This window comes from Dromaius novaehollandiae, chromosome 4 (genome assembly GCF_036370855.1).
Source record: "Dromaius novaehollandiae isolate bDroNov1 chromosome 4, bDroNov1.hap1, whole genome shotgun sequence".
In the NCBI taxonomy this organism is placed as follows: domain Eukaryota; kingdom Metazoa; phylum Chordata; class Aves; order Casuariiformes; family Dromaiidae; genus Dromaius; species Dromaius novaehollandiae.
Window position 1 is genome coordinate 28,692,565 of NC_088101.1, and position 10,079 is coordinate 28,702,643.

Sequence of the window (10,079 nt, forward strand, 5' to 3'; positions counted from 1 at the left end):
CGCAGAAAACACTTAGAAAACGTACAACTTTAAGTATAAAACACCTGGCTCCAGCCAGTAGGCAAGAGCTGGCGAGAGCAAAGGGCTGTAGCAGATTCCCCCCCTCTCCATCCCACCACCCATCTCCCACGCACTCTTCCCTTCTTCCTTCACTCCCTACACCTATAGGTAGACAAATCAGTTTGACATAGACAGCCGTGATGGCTCACACCGGGAACCCAGAAGGAAGGACAATGGCCATAGAGAAGATGGGGGAGCCAGCAAGAAAGGATTGGGGGACATCAGCTGGAACAGCAGGGCAGGGAAAGGGTTGTCCTCTGTGGGTGGCACAGGGGGAAATTCACACTAAACCTTACTTTTACAGTTTGGCAGCTTTCTCTCCTTGCTCAGGTCCAGCGGGGGTACGAAAGGAAACTCTGGAGTTAAAAATCTTGTTATTACTCATGTGAAAAATAACCTGGGCTGCAGGGTCACTCTTAAAAAAAGCCTCTGATTATATATCAAAAACCATCCTCGTGGGACTCTTCTGAACCCTTGGTTCATTACTAGTAAACACAAGACAATTCTGATCTACCTATATATGCTAAATATATAGGTACGTCTGTGTAAGTATATACATTTACATAAGTAAATGTCCACAAATATTGGAATTTCACATAAACTGTCAAAAGGCCACATTTCCATAATAAAGAAAGTACTCTTCCAAAAGGAAAGCTGATTGACTGTGCTTTTGTGTGTGATCGTCCCCAACGCTTGACCCATGCCCTCAGCTCATTGTTCCCCAGTACTTTAGTTTTCTCCCACATTTTCTAACTCTATCCTTTCCATACCCAGAGATTCTTCTCTTTACTAATTATAAACTGAAGCAGAGGTAATTTATACTAGCTGGCTGGCTAATACAGCATTTAGACTAAACAGCCCAGGAGCAGGCTGGACATGATAGCTGCCAAGCTCACATTTCAGACTCTCTAGGAAAGAACAGGGAGCAAAAAAAGGCAGGGACACTAACTTAGAGCTCTCTCCTTTACATAGCCACCAATTTTCACCTAATTGCAAAAGCAAAATTATTTTTGAGACCTTTCTTCCCACTTAAAATGTGCTTGAAATTGCCAAATACGTCACAGAGGGATGGAGACATATAGTCCAGTAGCCTGGTAAAATAAACTGTTTTTCTTAGCTCTCAGGTTTTGCCCAATGCACAAGCATTGTCCTTTTTGTCTCTTCTCTTTTTTTAATCTTTATGATTCTTATACTAGCCTTTCAGTTAGCAAAACATTTTGGCACATGCTTTTTTCCTTATTGTGATTTATTTGCTGCAGCACCAAAGCCTATTCTTGAAGTTGCATTACAGCTGCAGATGTTCTGCACGAGATATGATTCCTTCTATGACTAAAGTTTAGATCTCATGAAATGGACTTATAGACCATAGTGTGCTTTTTCTGTCCCATCCTTCATAATGAATACCTATCACAATGGGAATTGTACAATATATCTTTAGCGAAAAGTTTCAATTTTATAATTTCTTCATAAATTGCTTCCCACTGGCTGCCTGCCTTGAGTGCTAGTGGACTGGGGCCAGAGCCTTGTAAATGGTGTATTCTCTGCAGCAAAGGAATATTCTCAAGAATTCAAATGTGCCCCATTTGTCTGCCACAGAGCTGTTTGCCTCAACACATTTTAAAGATCCAGGGAAGATGCATTTAACTTGTACTGAGTGTATGTATTAGTTATGTAGGTTTAAAGGAGCTCTAGAGAAATAATATTAAAGATCCCTGGAAACTAAATGTGTCTATAATTAAATTAAAATAAAAATTGCTGAAAGAGTTTTAATGGCAGAAGTGTGGACAATATTGCTATCATTGTGTCTTTGAGGTGAAAAACATCTCCTAAGGAAAAGTTCATGTAACCTTTAACATGTTTATCATCTGATCTGTGATCAGCATTCTATATGCATATCATGATGTATGACATTCATCTGTGGGACAGGTATTTTTATGTCATGTAATTCCATTAAGAAAGTGTAGGTATACATAACTACAAAATATTTTTCTGAGTGGTATATTATGCTTTATAACAGCAGGAAGCAGGAATAGATACAAAAATTTAAGTCTGACGTTTTGGGGACTAACTCTTTGAGCTAAAATTTAGGAACAGGTAAGTAAATGTGCATAGCTAGTGAAGATTAGCTTAATATTGTCTCAGGAAAGGAATCTGGTTAGCCTTTAACATGAGAGTAATTCAGCGTGTTGGGTTTGGCTCCTTAGTTTACTCTCAGTAACACTATGCAGCCTGCCCAGAAGACGAGCTTGTTGTTAGGCCACCAAGGATCGGACCTTGAGCTGATATAACAAGGCACAGAAGTATTCAAAACCCTTCTTGACATTGTTTTTTTATTCCCTAAGCCACAGAAGGCAAGCATGAACTCCCTTCTGGTGGCAATGGTTACTAGGCAAACTAGTTTCTCCTCTTTCAGTCTGTGGTTACAGCCAAAATACTGTTGGATACAGCAGTGCACAAGAGGTTTTCATGCAGCTTTAAGGAAAAAGACTTGTCCATTTGAAATCCTTACACTAGCAAGGCTTTCTTAGAATGCAAATGCTTATCTCTTATTTTGGGATGTATTTCCTCGTAACAAAATCTTTTCCATTATAAATGGATTTATCACTGTTAATTACCTGTTTTTACAGAAGACTTCTTCACTATATAAGCAAGAGAGCTATACAAAAGCTTTTAAGTAACTTTTTTCATAGAAAAAGGGCGTCTTACCAAAATTGAAAATCATATGGATATTTCTTCTTTTTTTCCCCCCATTTTTTATTATTTTCCACTTTAGAAAAGAATTATTCCCTCATTCCCTCCTCAGCTTAATGGGGATGTATTTATTTTTCCACATCTTATTTTTCAGTAATGGGGAAAAAAAGAAGAAAGAAGATGAAAACAGGAAATACTCAAAATTCATTTTTTTCCAAAACTCCTAAAAAATTGTTGGGATTTTGGAGAAATATATCTTTTTAGTATTTACAGTAGGTTTCTTAAACAATAATTTTATCCTTGCATCCAAACTGCAAATGAGATAATATCTTAAATAACCTTCTAGAATTCTAAAAGAAGTATTTTCAGAATAGATTACTGATATAGAATTCAAATGTCATTAAATATAGCCCAGAATAAGAGATAACAGTTTTTACCAGAAGAGGCAGTGAATTACTTACGGTTAGATTCAATGAAATAATCAAGTCATTAAAGCAGAATTGAGGCACCTGTGTGCAAATATTGAGTTAAAAATATACATATATATTTGTCTGCCATCTAGTACTGAAAATGTCTAAACTTGCAGTCAGATCCGCGTTTGACTGGGAAGCACTGCAAAAGCTTGGCACCTGCCCTTCCTCAGTCTTACGTCAGCCCAATGAAATGGTGCAGCTAAGCCTTCTTTAAGTTTTGAGGTAAAGCTCCTTTCCAATGACCTTATCCTGCAAAGATTTTTCATAGTATAATGACAGGATACAACCATCCACAAACAATTTGCCTTGCAAAGGCAATGCAGATGCTGCTATATCACACATATCATAGGATAACCCAGAAGGCGAATGTCTCATCTCGTGGTTTCAGAGCGACTGGAGGCTTAGGGCAGGGAGGAGGGAGAGAGTGGGTGAGGCCGAAGGAAGCAGAGGGGTCTCCCGGGGCACTCTTGTCTCTGCTTCATCCTGTGCTGGTGAGTCACTGAGAACAGGAAACCATACAGGCACAGCTGGCTGGCATGGGGAAGATCTGGCATCAACTCCAAGCCTATTTTCATATTCTATCCAAACCCAGCTGGATGCAAAACTCAGAAACAGGCTTCTGAGCAGGAACGGGAACGTGCAGCCTTCCCATCCCCAAGAGGATGAGGAACCACTAGGCTGCAGGGGTATGCTGCCTGTTCAGTGTGCTTGCACACAGATGTGTACCCATCTGTGCTCACATAAAAAGATGGGGACCAACAGGAAAGAAAAAAAGAAAAGAACCCCACTCTTGAAAGAATTCTAACTTTTGACAAAGTTCTCCATGTCTGAACATTAACGGAAAATTCAGTGTCTTTGTGAGCAAACGGAAGTACCTCCACATAGTCCTGGATCAGGCACCAAAGCTCCAGGGAAGAAACCGTAGGGATGAACATCTGATTAGGCGGCATCTCCCACTGGCCGGATAGAGCGAGGCGGCTCCCAGGCCACAGCGTGCCCTCTCTAGAGCACACTCCCGAGCCCCTTGCTCCCCTGCTTGCTGCGCCGAGAGCTCATCCTGCAAGCACCCACTTACAGAGCTCTGAAGTCCTTTATCAGACTTAGCTTTTAATTAATTTGCTGAGGGCTTCCAGCCAGCTGGTTTGGCTGGCAAATAGGTGAAGTGGGCTTATGGATGCTCACTCATTTTTGCTTTATTTTCAGCCACTAAATGCTGCAATTCATCTGGGAAAGAAAGAATAAAGTATTCTCAGCCATCCAGTCCAAGCTACTTTTCAAAACATAAAGCCCTTCTTTTAAAGAAGTTCCATGTTAGGGTTCCCCAGAATGTGTCACAATTTTGTTGCACATCGGCAAAATGTTTCTCATTTACTTTACTGGTAGTGCCTTTACCTAGATGTCCCTAGGGACCACTTCACAAATACATGCACTGGGATCACTACCTACGTGAGGCATTCTGATCATTGCAGGGAAACGTATACTTTTGCAGTATTAGTATTAGCTAAGAAATTTTCATTTTTTTTCTACTTGATATTGTTGCATTAATTTAACTGAGGTAGGAATTAAACATATGGTATAGTTGCTATCCAGACCCTTTAGTTATTTGTTATTTAAAGACCAGTTATATTTGTTTTGCTCAAAGTCTATAACCTCACCCCTCAATTTTCATAACTTCTCAGAAGTAACTTAAAAGAAAGCAGCTCAGCATTTCTTGGTAGCCTTCCAGAAAATGGTCATCTTTTCATAATCCCAAATGAAAAAAAAGGCAAAAAAAGTAGCTTGTTATTTTAACTATATCTGGAGTGCCTTTTCCCTCCCATTCTGATTTTTAGGTGGAGTTCTTATTGCTCCTCTTTTCTACCAATTAGAGTAAGTGCTTTAGCAGTACAACCAACTTCATGTATTATGGAAAGTGTCCTGGAATGCTGCCAGCTTGATACTTCATTATAAAAGCAAAAAGACTTGTGCAAATACTTACTCCTCATGAAATCTGCAAAATTAAACCCACATCAGCCTTTTAATACTAAATCCTATTTATTTTTCTATGCAACTTGTCTAAGCTGAATACAGGCTGCATTTTGGCACTATTTTTCTATTTTCTTTCATTTCATCACATATGTCACAATTAATCATCCAAAGCTATGAAATGGTCAAAGACAGCTTATGGAAGGTTTTAAACAGTGGATTTTAACACTGAGAAAAATCAAACTTCCTTGTAAAACATTACATTTAGTGAAGAATTGCATGGGACAAACTCTAGCAGTTAATATTAATATTAATTAGTATTAATTAATTAATCTTAATTAGTATTAAAATTAAAATCTACTGGAAGTGTACTGCTCCGTTTTTGATCTTTTTTGATCTTTATTTAACTACTGTGTCCAGCACGGTGGTGCACCCTACTACGGCAGAGCAATATGAATTAGATAGGACTCAGCCTGCTCCTTGCATAATGGAATCATTAGATGTTTTGTAGGCCAGACATGTGGCTATATGCAATTTGTTCTTTTCCATTTCAGTACCTTCATTTTTTTCTAGCCTCAAATACAGTATAAGGGGAGGACAAATTTGCAATGGTGTTTCTTAAAGAAAATACGCCATTCCCTTAACTTTGCCCACCAAGGAGGCTTGCTGCCCACAAAGATCTTACTAATTAACTCCCTTTTAGGCTGCCAATTACAGCATGGCTATTTCCTGAAGATAATTGGTCAAGACACAACAGCTTCATTAAGCACTATAAAAATTCTTGAAATTTGCATGGGAAATGTCTGCCAGCTGCAAGTCTCAGGTAATTGCACTATTATTTCCCAAAGGTAGACAAAACACAGCTTTATTTTTCAGTTAAAGCCATGCTACCCCTTCCAAAAAATGGCTGTATTCAGTGTCAAACCCATGCAGCACTATCTCTGTAGTGCTCTCTCCACTAGTTCACTGAAGTGCACAAATTGAAGACACAGAAACCTATTACTAGGAATAATGCTGTGCAAGTCCTTTTGTGTAAGTAAATGTATATATACAATCTCAGATTATCATTCCCATCACTCAGCACTCATTTTATTGTAATCTATTTATACCTTCCCCATTATCACAAACAACTTCATCTAATACCTGCAGACAATACAGGTATGGCAGACAGACCAGTCAACATATTTTTTTTTTTTATGGAAGTTGGTTTTTTCTTCATTTTGTGTGAACTCTGATAATTAATTGATGTTCAAAGATATTACTTTGAACTTCTTCTTGGTTGCTACTAATCTAAATCACCATTTGTACTTATTTTTGAAAGCTGCTTACAAGACTTTAATCCTCAGAAACTCTACCGACACCAATAATGTGACAGAGACAACCATAAGCCCTCTGTCTTTCCAAGAGGAATTAGTTACTCAACTCAGAGAAGAAGGGTTTTCTTATTCTATTTAAGAAGACAGAAAATAGAAACCAAAAGTGATCAGTATCCCGTTGCCCAGTGGGCTAGTGTTGTTTACATAGCTTAATAAAATTCAAACCCATAATGTATCAGTATTTCTTTTTTCTTTTACCCTGAGGTAACTCATTTCCACAGAGGCCAGCCGACTCACCCTTAATTTGCAGCGCTGCAACTAGAGTGATAGTCTCACCCTGTATTACGCATGAGATGTATTAGCAATACTACTTTGTTCTCAGCCTCCTAAAACACTTTACAAACGTTAACCATGTTTTTTACCCGAATTACTCTCTGCAAGAAAGTCTGAAAGTGCCATGCAGCAGATCTCCAGCTAGAACCAACGCGTGTGGATCTGCTGAAGTGTCAGAGCGCCAAATCTGTTTGCATAACCGAAGTTGTGCCTTCTCCAGGGCTCCTCTCACTTTACTGACACCCTCTCCATCATTTGAATTGTGGAAGCACTTCAAGCCTCATAAAAAGATACCATGCTTTTACTTAACACATTCAAATTGTATTCAAGATCTAGCTCAATTACTCCTTTGCCTTTAGATAATCTTGCCAGACGGACATTTTGGCAGATATTACAAAAGGGATTTGATACCAGAAATCTGTGTGGCTTTCTCTTTCCTAAATTAGATATTTATTATCTGTGAGCAGTTGAGTCTGTATTATTAATTCATGCCCTATGGGTTTCTTGCATTTGCTACTGTGATCTTTCTTTACTGTTCTTCCAATTTTTTATTTTCATTTGGGAAGATTACTAAAATAGTAATCTTAACTAGGTGTATTTTATTTCCATTCTATATATACTTTATTTGCTCTTTAAGATCAGAGGCATTCTTAGGACAAAAGCTGTGAGGGTTTTATCCTCACGGTACCTAACTTATCGGGGTCAGTGCTGGTTGATGACCAGTTCTTCAAAAATATTTTTTCCCCTTCACCCCACCACAAGTATTAGAAAAAAGCTTACCACTTCATAAATTCAGCTAAAGCTCATTTTACTGCTGAACAGCTGGTTTAGAGTGTAACTTGTTTCCAAACTGAATGGTGATTTATGTTATTTAGCACTAAATAACAGGCTTATGTTACATCAAATGCATGGATTAAAAACCTCAATACAAAGAACTCATTTGACTTGCAGGAAGTCTTGGAAGAGATACGTAATGTAAAGAATGATTGGTTCTGGATGAGAAGGCTTCAAATAAGAAGTGATATTCTAATTTTGCAAAGCTCTTCTCTTAGTGTCTAAAATTTATGATAAGCAGCATGCTGTATATTCAAAGAATGTAAACTTTAAACTGCAATTACAAATATTTATCACAGATTAGATATATAAGGAGAATTATCCAGATATTTTTTACAAATCCCTCAGTTCTCACAGTTGGTAATAAAACAGGGCACAAGCATGTTCCTGCAAGTAATCTCACAGTTGCTGTCAGTGCTTTTTCACCACTGTGACACAGGAGTTTATCCTCCAGTGCCACATACTGCCACACAATATGGACTAGCAAGTGAGATTTGCTATTTTTCTTGACCATACCTTTATAAAAATTTACACCATCAGTAAATATATATGGCATGATTCTTACCTCAGTTACTCTCTTTCTGATGGGGGGAGTAACTCACAGTACCAGTACATTGGCTCGAGTGACTCGAGCAGGCAGGACGAATGACCAGCTCACTGCGGTGGGAGAACTGGCCCTATGAGAAAGAAGCAAAAAGGGTAATGATCATGGAGGATAAAAAGAGGATAGCAGGAAGACAGTCTGCCAACTAGCAGAGCTGGTGAGGCACTCAGGATGCAACCTCTGCCACATAATGCAACACACCAGCCACCTCCTTTCCCTGAACTCCTGTGTTCCCTTTGTTTGCCTTTGTTTTCATTGATAAGCTTTGGGTGCAGTGAAATAAAAGCCTCAAGTTCAAGTAAAAGGATGCTCTTGTTGCAAATTCTACTGCCCAATTGTGAACTGTAATAAAATAGGAAAGGGGAAGATAGGAGCAGGAGAATTTATACAGTATTGTGAAAATTCTCTCATTATTAGGATTGTTACTGCCAAATGGAAAAGCCCTTTTTCAAAAGCTGTTTACAGCCTTTTCCAAAGCTACTTAATGGATTTTTTTATCATGTCTACAATTACACTGCTCTTTCTAAATGGAAAGTCTGATTTTAAACATCTCCTGCTTTCATTTAGTGGAATGTCTTATTTCTATAATCCAACTGCTTCTGTTTCTTGGAAAGTATCTTTTTTTATTTATTTAGTGTCTCTAGGTTTCAAGAGATCTAAGCTGGGACAAAAACTCACAGATGCATTTTAAAGAAAGAAAAGAAAAGAAAAAAGTAAAAGCCTATATACAGTGAAATAAATGTGATACAGAGGTATTTGCTCTTGTTCCTGGATTCTATTCAAGATATTGGCACATCATGAATTACTGTATCATGACACAGACCTGCTCAGAGAAATTTTTATCACTAGCAGCCAAAAATAACAAATAATGGACCACATTACGGCTTTCGTTACGTTTCTGATCTCACATCCTGACAATTAAAATCAGACCAAAAATTAGCTCCCAAGGCCATCAGGGATTCTTGAGGGTATTTAAAGGATATGTAAAGATTTATCCGGAGATAAAGAACTCATCACGCCCACAGCTTGCTTACACACCCTTATAGAAGAAGATGTCCTGGAATACATTTGAGAAAGGTGTGTGGCCAGAGTATTACTGTGTTACAACATTTCCTGGATGGCATTTTGATCCAGGAAATACCAGAGAACCTTGAATCTTCTAACCGATACAACCATGCTGAACTAATTCAGTCTACAAAGGGGAAGCAAGTCAGATGCTACTAAGTTAACTTCTCCACCTCCCTCTTCCTATGCTTAGCATCAGTAGAGATAGTTTTATACAAAAATTGCCCTCAACATGCCAAAGATCTGAGGTTACCTTCATGGCAAATTTACTGACTTCAAAGAGCATAGCTATGTTTATTTGTTTGCGGGTAAAATGAGGCTTCACATTCTTTTTTCTCTGCTGTTGTTGTAGCACATAAATGTAACTATATGCAAAGGCGGCTCTATACAAACGGTTTAAAACTCCCTCTTAAGTCCTGTTAAGTCCTGCAGCTATTCTGCAAAAGATAGAATATAGACCAAAATCTGACATCCTTTTCCTATCCCAGCATTGACTTTGGATGCAAATTTTTTCAAGGACAGCTACTGCAAAATTAGGGTGGGATGTGAGGTTGACATGACCCTCTTTCATCTCAGCATGTGACTAACATTCTCCTCAAACAAACCCAGATGGCCCTTTCAGAGACACTAACCCCTGAGCTGCATCTGGGTAGCTTTCTGCTCAATTCAAGAAGAGAGGACAAAAAAGAGTCAACAGGTGAAAAATAGAATCAATTAGCAGATGAAATTTCTGGCCAT